The sequence below is a fragment of the Arvicola amphibius genome, chromosome 17 (assembly GCF_903992535.2).
Source record: "Arvicola amphibius chromosome 17, mArvAmp1.2, whole genome shotgun sequence".
In the NCBI taxonomy this organism is placed as follows: Eukaryota; Metazoa; Chordata; class Mammalia; order Rodentia; family Cricetidae; genus Arvicola; species Arvicola amphibius.
In genome coordinates this window covers 8,403,854-8,415,938 of record NC_052063.2, presented here as the reverse complement: position 1 = coordinate 8,415,938, position 12,085 = coordinate 8,403,854, and positions in this window count along the sequence as shown.

Here is a 12,085-nt window from a genome sequence, read left to right as displayed (position 1 = left end):
AGATTAATGTCCCTGGCATTGTCAGTGCAGGGCTGGCCAGATCCTGAGTCATGGGTTAGGCTTATTAAACTTAGTAGCAATCTGAGAAGGAAGCTGTATGCTAAGAAATTTCCTATCTACTTTTTCCTTACATCTCCACATTTTAAATAGTTTGAGGTGACCTTACCCAGATCCAATTTGAATTAGTAAATTAGTGAAGTAAAACAGAAGACTTCTAAACTTGCAATCGTCAAACTAGGTAAATCATTTAGTTATGGGTACAGGACCTTGGTGAAGGCCCATGACAGAAGGCTCACTTAACAAAGCATGTGTGAGACCCTGGGTTAATCCCCAGCACACACACTGAATGAAAGTAGAAACTGTTTTAAATTAAAACAAGAGGGATATAAAACAGGAAAATAATCATCAAAAAACTGCAATAATTTGGACAAATTGTAATTATACCTTTCTGCTACATGGAATTCTACATTTTTTTTTGTTTTATCCCAGTAACTTTCTCTAAATGTTCATCTGGTTCCCCCTCACCTTTCATCTATCTATCTATCTATCTATCTATCTATCTATCTATCTATCTATCTATCTATCATCTATCTATCTATCTATCATCTATCTATCTGTCTGTCTGTCTATCTGTCTGTCTGTCTGTCTCTGTCTACCTATCATCTATCAATCATCTATCTTATCTAGCTATCTATATCTTTACATCTATTTATTTGTATATCACCTCATCTATCTATCTATCTATCTATCTATCTATCTATCTATCTATCATCTATCTATCTATCTATCTATCTATCTATCTATCTATCTATCTATCATCTATCATCTATCTTGTCTGTCTGGGGAGAAATTGAATGATGCTGTTTGTGACCCTAAGTCTTGTGGATTTTTATCAGTGAGCTTGGTTGATTTATCGTCTTTTCTGTGAAATGCAGAAAAACTAATAGGAACAGTTACCATCCTCCTGAGAATGTCTCATTGCCGAGTGGCATCTACCTTCTGTCTTCATAACAGTGTTGCCTCATCAGGCACAGTTTGTATTACCAGTCATCTGTGTTAAGTATTTTTGGCCTTCTTTTAGTTTCCAAATTACAATAATTATAGTAGAGAGATGATTAGACAGAAACGGAGATGTTGGTCCCTGTCTAACAAAAAAGAGCTCAAACATTGTTGAAGGGTTATATTGCATCAAAATTTAATATCTTGGAACAATAAGCCTATCTGAACTTATATGGTCTCTGAAGGTCAGGATGCAAAGCGTTAGTCTCTCTGTTTCTGGTCTATTAGCTTTCTGTGGATGTAATGATAAAATACACAGTCTAGAGATGCCTTGGAAACAATATTGTCTCACAGTTCTGAATGCCAGGCATATAAACTTAAGAAGACAACAAGGCCAGATCTCCTTAAAACCTGCAGAGGAACTCCAGCAGTCAGGAAGTTGAGGCAAAAGGATCATGAGTTCGAGACCAGCCTGAGCTCCTGCCTCCCGAGTGCTGGGATTAAAGGCGTGTGCCACCCCCACCCCCACTCCCCGGCTAAAAGACCCCGTCTTTAAAAGACCAAATAAACAGCATCACTAACAAGACCTACAGGGGCGCATCCTCTTCTGCTTCTTTAGCACGTCCTGTTGACTGGTACTCATTGGTCTTCCAAAGATCTGTCCATCTAATCTCAGCTTCCATTACCCCATGGCCATCTTCTCCTTGTAGCTATGTGTGTTGTCCTGCCTCCCCCTGCTTTTATTTCTGTGCCCAGACTTCTCAGTTTACGATGATACCAGTTGTATTTAGCTGGAGCCCATGCTAATGGTGTCATCTTCATAGAATCACATCTTCAAAGACCGCATTTCCAAATGAAGTTACATTTCGTAGGTATGAGATGATAGAACTTTGGGGATAATGGAGGTACAGCTCAGCTCATATCGGGACTCTTTCATGAAATTAGAATAGGGTGTTGACTTGAAACCAAACATGCACACACATATGTATGCACATGTGTATATATTCACATACACATATGTATCTATACACACATGTACACATATACACATATTTTATGTGTGTGTATAGACAAATATGTATGTATGTATGTATGTATGTATGTATATGACTGTGACTAAAAGAATCTACTTTCTAGATGGCTCTTACTTTGGACAGCTCTCAGTCTTTGGTAGTGATGGTAAGTCCCTACCTCTCACCCTCTAATGTGAATGGAATATCGCCAAGGACAGTGACCTCAGCATTTTGACCACAGAGTCTGTAGCATCTAAGCCTTCCTGTATGCTTACCAGCAACTCAATGCAAATATGACGGACCAGTGATGGACTGAGAGCAGCTAGTAGACTCCAGGCACCTTGGTGTCTTTTCTTTGGTGAGAACAAGTACTTCAAAGAAGCTATGGACAGCAGCAGGAGGAAGGCAGTTAAATCTCACGAGTGTTCATAGGGAGGTCTGTGTCAAGAAGAAACTGATTTCAGTCATCTCTTCCGACGATTACATGACAGTCAACAACATGGGTCAACTTGGTAGGAGAGTTCTTTTTCCAAGTCGTAACATCCCACACTTTGACATTGGTTGGGTTTTTAATTAGTTCTTATTGGCTCTTTCAATTGTATAACTTATTTACCTGCTTTTGAAAAATAACTTCTTTATTAAATACCAAAATATATAGTCTTCAAATATACCAAAAGAATATTGAAATTGACAATCATATTGTCCATAAGTAATGTTTCAGTTTCAACAAGATTTATGTAGTAATGTTCCAGAATGTTCTTCAAAGAATCTTTCCCAGGAATCTATCAATTGTGATGTGTATTTTTTAAAAAACTTTATATGAAGTTCTCCATTCTTGCTTTGCTTCTGGATATTGTGCCACTTGTATTGTGGCATAAGAGACCCAGAGAAAATATTGTTCCAATCTCATACTTGTCCCTTTCTTTGCTTTTCTTTTGATTAACACAACGGTTTTCATCCTTCCTAATGCTGCGACCCTTAAGACAGTTTCTCATACTTTGGTGACCCCCAACCATAAAATTATTTCCTTGCTACTTCCTTACTGTAATTTTACTACTGTTATGAATTGTAATGTAAATCTCTGCTATGCAGGATATCGGATATGCGACCCCAGATGGCTTACGACCCATAGGTTGAAAACCACTGCGTTAAAGTGCTGTGCTTGACTGGGAAAAATAATCCTGAATTGTTTTTCAAAACGTATTTGATTCAAAGTGAGGGTTCCACAGCTCAGGGGCTAGAGCACTGGTCCTGTAAAATAGATGTGAATCAAACCCTAGATTTATCAGAAGTTTTATTCCCCTTTGATGTGTGTTCATGCATCAGCTCTGCTTCATTCCTCTCTCCTGTTTATACACGGAGTGAAGATATTCGCGTAGGTGGAGCTGAGGAATGGAAATTCAGCCTTATTCTTTGTCTCTCTGTGTGTGTTAGGGAAGTCTGGACATTTGTTCGAACGACCATAAGCCCGTGAGCTTCTGTCCTTTTTCTATGAAGTTCTATCTTCATAGCAAGCACATTCCTTTTATTTCTCTGCGCCCTCCCTCCCTCCCTCCCTCCCTCCCTCCCTCCCTCCCTCCCTCCCTCCCTCCCTCCCTCCCTCCCTCCCTCCTTCCCTTCTTCCCTATTTTCCTTCCTTTCTCCCCCTGGTACTGCACACTTGGATCTTGGGCTTCCTTCCTACTATGGAAGGACTCTACCACCATGTTATGTTCTCAGCCCCTTTTATTGTTGTTGATGTTGTCTTTGAGATAGGATCTTCTGCATCTCCCTGGCTGCCTGGGAACTTGCTATATAGACTATGTTGGCCTCAAACTCAGAGAGATCTGCCTGTCTCTGCCTCCCCAGTGCTGGGTTTAAAGGTGTGGACAACCATGCTGGGTCCCCAGTCCTTTTTCGTTTGTTTGTCTTTGGGACAGGGTTTCATATAGCCTAGGCTAGCCTCCATTCACCTCACCATGTAGCTGAGGCTGGCCTTAGAAATCCCGATTCCGCTGTCTCCACCTCCCCGGTGCTGGGATAGTAGGTCTGTCCCTACATTCAGCTTTATTTCCTTATTGGCAAGTTCTCACTGAGTTGCCCAGGCTGGCCTTAAACTTTCAATCCTCATGCCTCAGACCCCTGAGAAGTAGGGAGGACGGGCCAGTGCCACCAGACCTAACTAATTAATAGGTTCCTTCTTGGGTTTTTACACGGGGAAGCCAGTAGCAATTTTGGGAAGGGGTGGTGTTTCCCTGTGTTAGGGCCACTGTGAATCCATTAGGGATTTAACTTCAACCTCCAGAAAAACCAACCTCTGAGCTGCACAATAACAGCAATGCACAAGACTTTAATTGAGTTCCCAGCTTTATTGTTTTGCTTTGCAATCAAATGGAGGCTTGGAGAGACCCAGCGATTTTGCATGAGAAACTAACAATAGGCGGCTGCGGGAGTTTACCTGATGTGGGACACTCAGGGCCAGCCAAGCAGGGTGCATTATATGACAGGTCTCCTTGCTCCAGACCTAAAGCGTGACATCTTGGGTTGTCTTGGGTCATCTTGGGTCGTGGATATGCGGCTCAATGGTACAGCACTCAGCTAGCCTGTACATGGCCCTAGGTTCATCTCCATTACCAGAAAAAAAAAAGACAGCAAAATAAAAAAGAAAAGACAAAGTCTTTTGTTGCATTTTGTTGCCATTCAGCAGTGGGAAAATTAATTCCAAAAGCCTGAGATGCACTGAACATCAATAGCCTTGGCCCTATGAGTAGTTCTATTAATTCATTTAGGAGAGACAGGCTATTGATAAATAGATCTGTCTGCTCTGGTAAGTGTAAATAGCTCCTTCATTGTCTTAGAAGTCCAAGATCCTTTTTAAACATTAGACATACCTCCTGAGAGATACAATTATCATTCCTAGAAGTTACTGAAGTTATCTGAAGCTTTGAAGAAAGTTTAAATAAAAATCAAAAGAAGGCCCTAATATTGTTCAGTAGCCAGCCTACCCCAAATGCCATTGGGGTCCCAGTAGGTGCATTGTTTTATAGATCAAGGGGTCCACGTTCATCCCTCTTTCCCCAGCAGAGCTGAGACATGGAGATTTTCCTCTATGCCGAGACTGAATTTTAAATAGAGGCAGTCTCCCGATTCTAAATATTCTACACAAACTGGTAGGTAGTACAAAAAGCAGTCACCTGCCAAACAGGAGTGTGACAGTTGCTGAATGTCCTTATTTTCTGTTTGCATCTCTTTAATTAACTAGTTCGTGGCTCTGTGTGGAAGAGAGTGAACAGTGATTTATACTTTGTGAATGTATCTATGTGTGTTTGTGTATATATGCTCATGTACATGTGTGTGTGTGTGTGTGTGTGTGTGCATGTGTGGGGGGGTATGTGTGTGTGGTCATGTGTGTGTGTGTGGTTATGTATGTGTGTGGGTATGTGTGTGTGTATGTATGTGGTAAGGTATGTGTATATGTGTGTGTGGGTATGGGTATGTGTGCATATTTATGTGTGGATGATTGTGTGTATGTGTATGTGAGTGTATATGTGTGTAGGTATGTGTGTGTGGTTATGTGTGTGGGGTGTTGTGTGTTTGTATTGGTATGTGAGGGGGTATGTGTGTGTGTATGGGTATGTGTATATATGTATGTGATGAGGTATGTATGTGTATGTGTGTGTGGGTATGTGTATACATAGAATGTATGTGGGAGGTATGTGTGTATATGTGAGTGTGTATATAGGTATGTGTGTATGTGTGTGTGTGTGGTTATGTGGGGGCTGTTATGTGTGTGTATGTATGTGGTGAGGTATGCATGTGTATGTGTGTGGGGGGTATGTGTGTATGTATGGGTATGTGTGTGTATATATGTGGGAAGGTATGTGTGTGTATGTGTATGTGAGTGTATGTGTGTGTGTAGGTATGCATGTGTATGTGTGTGTATGGGTATGTGTATGTGTGTGCGCACATGTGTGTGCATACATGTGTACTCACACACACAGGCTAGAAGTTCGTATCCAGTGTCTTCCCTGAACAAATCTCACATTACTTTTAGAAACGGAGTCTGTCACTGAACCTGAAACTTGCCAAGGCTAGACCATCTGGCCAAGAAATCCAAGGGATCCTCCTGTCTCTGCCTCCCCAGTGCTGGCAATAAATCTGTGTGAGGTCATACTCATTATGAGAGATCACACCCATTACATGAGATCACATCCATTATCTGAGGTCACATTCATTATGTGAGATCACACCCATTAAGTGGGATCACACCCATTAAGTGAGATCACACCCATTAAGTGAGATCACACCCATTATGTGAGATCACACCCATTAAGTGGGATCACACCCATTATGTGAGATCACACCCATATGTGACATCACACCCATTATGTGAGATCACACTCCTTACATGAGATCACACCCATTATGTGAGGTCACACCCATTGTGAGGTCCCATTATGTGTATGCTGGGGGTAGAACCCAGGTCTTCACACTTACAAGGCAAGCGCGCGTTACCAGCTTGACCATCTCTTCAGCCCCTCAATTTCTTTCAACAGATAATCAAGGCCCATCACAGACTCATCTGCCATTTCCAGACCAGTCCTTGAGGGCAGGTGCCATTCTTACTCAGTGACCGTTCTGAGCACCCAAGAGCCTCCGATCACGTAGTATTCAATCGATAGCAACCAATCGATAGAGATCTGCCCTTAGTGAAAACAATGTGTAGGGACAGTAGAGGGGAAAAAAACCTTCCACCCAGCATGGCAGAGTCAGGGACAGGGTCACAGAGAAAGTGTTATATTTTGGCAGAAACTGCAAGATAAGCACTGTTGGAGTTATTTGGCTAGATGAGCAAAGAGAGATTCAGAAACTCTTGGCCCAGGGTCAGTGTTTCCTGTGACCTGAAGGGATGCTTCCAGGAAGATGATCCTTTGCTCCCTGGAGTTATCTTGAAGGCAAGGAGTATGTCTGATACATGCATATATCATATGAATGCTGGGAACAATACATCCTTAGGAAGCTTGTTGTTGTAGAAACATCATAGGGTATGCATACAGAAACCTAGGTGGCACAGCCTGGATACAACCAGGCTTCTCAGTTAAGGTTTTTATTGCTGTGAAGAGACCCCATGACCACGGCAACCTTTATAAATGAAAACATTTAATTGAGGGGGGCTGGCTTACAGTTTCAGAGGTTCAGTCCATTATCGTTATGTCAGGGAACATGATGGCAGGCAGGCAGACATGGTGCTGCCACGGAGAGTTCTACATCTTGGCTCAGAGGCAACAGGAAGTCTCTTGACTGTCACACAAATGAAACTGAAAAGACCTCAAAGCCCACCCCCACAGTGACACACTTCCTCCAACAAGGTCGCACCTCCTAATGATTGCTACTCCCTTTGGAGGCCATTATCTTTCAAACCACCCCAGAGGCTATATGGCACTGTGTGTATATATACCCATATGTCTCTGTGTGTATCTGTATGTAGATATATGTTTGTGTGCTTCTATATACATAAATTACACATGTATTTATTCCTTCTTGCTCTCTAAGGTCCTAATGGACAACACTCAAAATACTAAGAGTTAATGCATGAGAAAATAATACAATCAAGGGACAAATTAATACACCCTTTGCATATGAGGCTGCCATAGGTAGGACATGACACTCTGTCACATAGTAAGCTTTTTAATAGCATATACAATCAAAAATAGCAAGGAAGGCCTTACAGCAGAGACTAAAACATAGCCCCCAGTTAGGAATAACATGGCCATTTATTATGATAATCAAGTATTGGGTATCATCTGCTGTGTGTGTGTGAACCAGTTGATGGTGAGGTAGATTCAGTCACACCCATGTCTTGCACACCTTCAATGGGCAGTCGTCCTAGGATGACGATGATGCTATAAGGTGGTAGTAGTAGGGAGTTTTCAGCTCTATGATAATCTTACGGGACCAGTGTCACATACACAAACCATTATTGGCCCGAGTTCTTTGTGGAATACAACTGTGTTCCTATTCCAAATATTTGACATTCACAAGTGCTGTGGAGTTATGTATTTCGAGCCGGGGCCACACTGTAATCTTGAACTTCTGGACTCATGTGGTCTTCCCTCTCAGCTTCCAAAGCAGCTGGGATTACAAGCACGTGTCACTATCCCTGTGCATTTTGATTTGTGGATTTAGCTATATAGACACGTCTCTTCCCATTTTATGATTTCAAAATAAAAGTGTTTAACCTCCCCAAACAAGAGCAGCTTTCCTGCCTTTCTTCCTCTGAGTCTTTCCCTCTGTTCTGATCCCTCCTGCTCCCAACAATCCAATCAGTGGTTTCAAAAGGTGGACTTCAATGCCATTGGCTACCAATTTAATGATGGCTTTTCAGTTGCTTGTCCACCGGATCAAAATGTGAACTCTCCTTTGTCTCTGCCATAAATCCCATCAAAGTGTTTACATCCAGCCCCAAATCCCTTTTAAATGCAAATAAACAAGTTCAGCAGAGGATTGTTGAGGATTGTTAAGTGTAGATGGCTCCAGTCCTTAACTGTGGCTTGCAGAAATTCTTGATGGAGGTGGCAGGGAGGAGGGAGGAGGGGGAAGGGAAGAGGGAAAAAAATCAAAGCATGGAAGGTCTCTTTAATGAGGCTTTCCTTCTCATTTATCAAAGACCATGTAGCTTTGCCCAGCTGGCCCGGTTTGAAAATTAGAAAATAGCTTAATCTTGTTCCCACACCAGCTCGGGAGAGTAGGTGAGGAAGTCCACGCACTAAGGTGTGCATTTCTTTGATTTATTTATTTTCAAATCATGCCCTTTGCCACAAGGCTGAAGGTCTCTGACAGTTGATTAAAGAACACAGGAGCCTTGTCCATGTGGGTAAGTACCCTATTGAGCCAACAACATTCTTCTTTGTGATTCTTTTTTTCAAACTCCTTGGTAGAGTTCTTGAACAAGTTACCACTGTGAAATCCTATAGCTGGAAAGCCCTTAGAAAGCCTCTAGTTTGGTCCCATCTTGTCTTGAAGGAAAATCCCCTGTCTGCACCCTGGGTCAGTAATTTGCTCACATCTCACAGGCACTCAGCATACTAGTGCCACCAGCAAGTAGGTGTCCCCACTCCTGACCACAGTTCTGTTCTGTCTTTACCCCGTTAAGTTAAACATGGAAGGATGGCACTGTGGTACCAAGCAAATGATCATGTCTCCCACTTCCCCAATTATTCAGTGCTGTGGGATAATGCTCTTCTCCACTGTAAAGATCTGTCACTCATTGGCTTAATAAAACACAGTAGCCAGGCAGGAAGTATGGGCGAGGCTTCCAGACTAGGAGAATTCTGGGAAGAGGAAAGGCAGAGAGTCAGTCATAAGCCAGGTGCAGAGGAAGCAAGATGAGAATGCTGCACTGAGAAAAGGTACCAAGCCACGTGGCTAAACATAGACAAGAATTATGAGCTAATTTAAGTTGTAAGAGCTTGTTGGAAATAAGCCTGAGCTATTAGACCAAACAGTTTATAATTAATATAAGCTTCTGTGTTTCTTAGGGATTGAACAGCTGTGGGAAAGGGCAGGACAGAAATATCTATCTACAATTCATAGACTCTAGTGTGCTGGTATGAAGGTGGTTAAGTCATGAAGGTAAAACCATGGCAAGTGGGATTAGTGTCCTTGTCTAAGAAGTCTGAGATGAACCCCTCTCTCCTTTCCGCCATTGAGGACAAGGCTGAAAGGTGCAGTTTATGAAACTGAGTTCTCATCATCTGCTGTATCTGCTGTTGTCTTGGCCTTGAACTTCCTAAATTCCAGAAAAATGAGCAATAAGCTTCTGTTGTTGAAAGTTACCTCACCCATTACATTTTGTTATAGCAGCATGAACAGACGGATACGTAGTGTGTTCTTCTTTGGGGACTTTAATCTGACACAGGTTCTGAATCCCTCGGGTGGTCTAATTGGCAAGAATGCCCAGAGAGCCCAGTGAATGAGTATCAGTGAGAGCAGTCCTTCAAAACACAGGTACCTTTCAACTCTCTGGTCCAATGTAAACCTAGCTCTTCCTTAGTTCTGTACTCTGGTCTCTTCTTATGTGGCTTTATTGACGGCTGCCCACCATGTCAAGATTAGAGCTCTGTAAGTTCAAATCTAGGGCGAGAAGGAACTCATCACTTCCCTAGAGATGAATTCGCCCTTGCTGGCTTAGTGTGGAGGGGACATGTCCATCTACGAACCATCTACGAATTAGAGTTTACAGAGATGTGACGTCTTCCTTGGAAAAGTCAGACTGACATCTCTGCTCTTGGAGCCAAGAAGACAATTCTAACAGAAGCTAGAGAGTGAGAAGGAGAGAGAGTTTGTGAAGCAGGACTGGGGTGTGTCAAGCCAAAAGGGTTGAGTGAATGCGGACAGGGCACACAGGCATAATCTCTGCAAAGGGCATTCTACGACAACCTTCTCAGAATTCGGCGGTCTCCTTTGTTCATTGGTGAGCTCCTCTCAGCTGTAAACCAGAGGAATCATAAATATGCAAAGAATGAAGTCCTGTGGGAAAGAGTATGCTTGAATATGATAATCAGCCTTTCATTAAAATGTTCGTTCCTATTGTTTTAGAGAAATAATACCGGGTGAAATTTTAAAGCAATAACCGGAGAACTCAGGACACACAGGGGGAGGCCTCTTGACGAGATCGATTCCGTCAAGCTCTACTGAGACACCCCTCCGTTGTATCTCACCCACTGTGTTCCTCAATGACTTTTGCCTCTTACAGTGGCTTTCTTAGCATCTGATTGCTGCGAGATTTCCTTCTCATTCCTTTAATCCTCCATCCTACGGAGACAAGTCTTCATGCACTGTTCAAGCAGTTTCTAATCTGTTTATTTTTTCTATCTGTTTTGCTGGAGTTGGCATCTTGAATGTTGACAGTGGGCACATATGTTAAGACACTTATATGGTACTACTTGGGGTGTGGTAGAACCTGAAAGAGGTGGAGTCTAGTGATAAGAAGGTAAATTATGAGGTATATGGTGGGACCCTAGATCTCTCTCTCTCCCTCTCTCTCTCTCTCTCTCTCTCTCTCTGTCATACACAAGAGATAATTTAGACTTCCTCCATCCCATATTTCTGTCATGGTATACTGCCTCAGCCCAGGTCCAAAAGCAACTGACCACAGAAGCCAACTGAAGTCTCCATGTGGTGATATTTTGTTTATGATCTAACAAATAAAGCTTGTCTGAGGATCAGAGTGCCACACTAACTAGCCATAGAGGCCAGGCAGTAGTGGCGCACACCTTTAATCTCAGCACGTGGGAGACAGAGGCAGATAGACCTCTGTTAGTTCAAGGCCACCCTGGACTATATGAAATTGATCCAGTCTAAAAGAGAAACAGCTCACACAAAGGTGATCCCAACACTTGGGATCACACGCCTTTAATCCTAGCAGTAGGGAGGTGAAGACAGGAGTTATATGGCTGGGTGGAGAGAGGAATATAAGGCAGAAGGAGACAGGAGCTCAGTGCAGTCAGTCTGAGGATGCAGTCTGAGGACAAGACCGCCCCTTTGGTCTGAACATTGGTAGGGGTAAGAACTCTCTAGTGGTTGGCCTCTCTGCTTCTCTGATCTTCAGTATCAGCCCCTATATCTGACTCTGGTTTTTCGAGAGAGGGTTTCCCTGTAGTTTCTAGAGCCTGTCCTGGATCTAGCTCTTGTAGACCAGGCTGGCCTCAAACTCAGAGATCTGCCTGCCTCTGCCTCCCGAGTGCTGGGATTAAAGGCGTGCGCCACCACCGCCCGGCTATTCTGGGATTTATTATTAATACCAACTAGAATTTGTGTTACACCTCCAGTATTGTGAACAAAATTAAACCTGTTCTCTTTATAAACTGATTATCTCAGATATTTGTTTTATTAGTGGACTACCAGTGAACACAGAGTTAGTTTAAAATAGCTGAAATGGCTCGGTAGAAGCATTTTCAAGCTCTGTAGGGCTCTGATCATTGGTTTGAAGTTTCCCAGTCTGTTGTTCTGCGAGGTATATTTTGTTATCTTCATATCTTTGAGGAAGAAAGTAATAACTTGGATGTCCATAAGGCAGTGTTTCCTGAGATGTC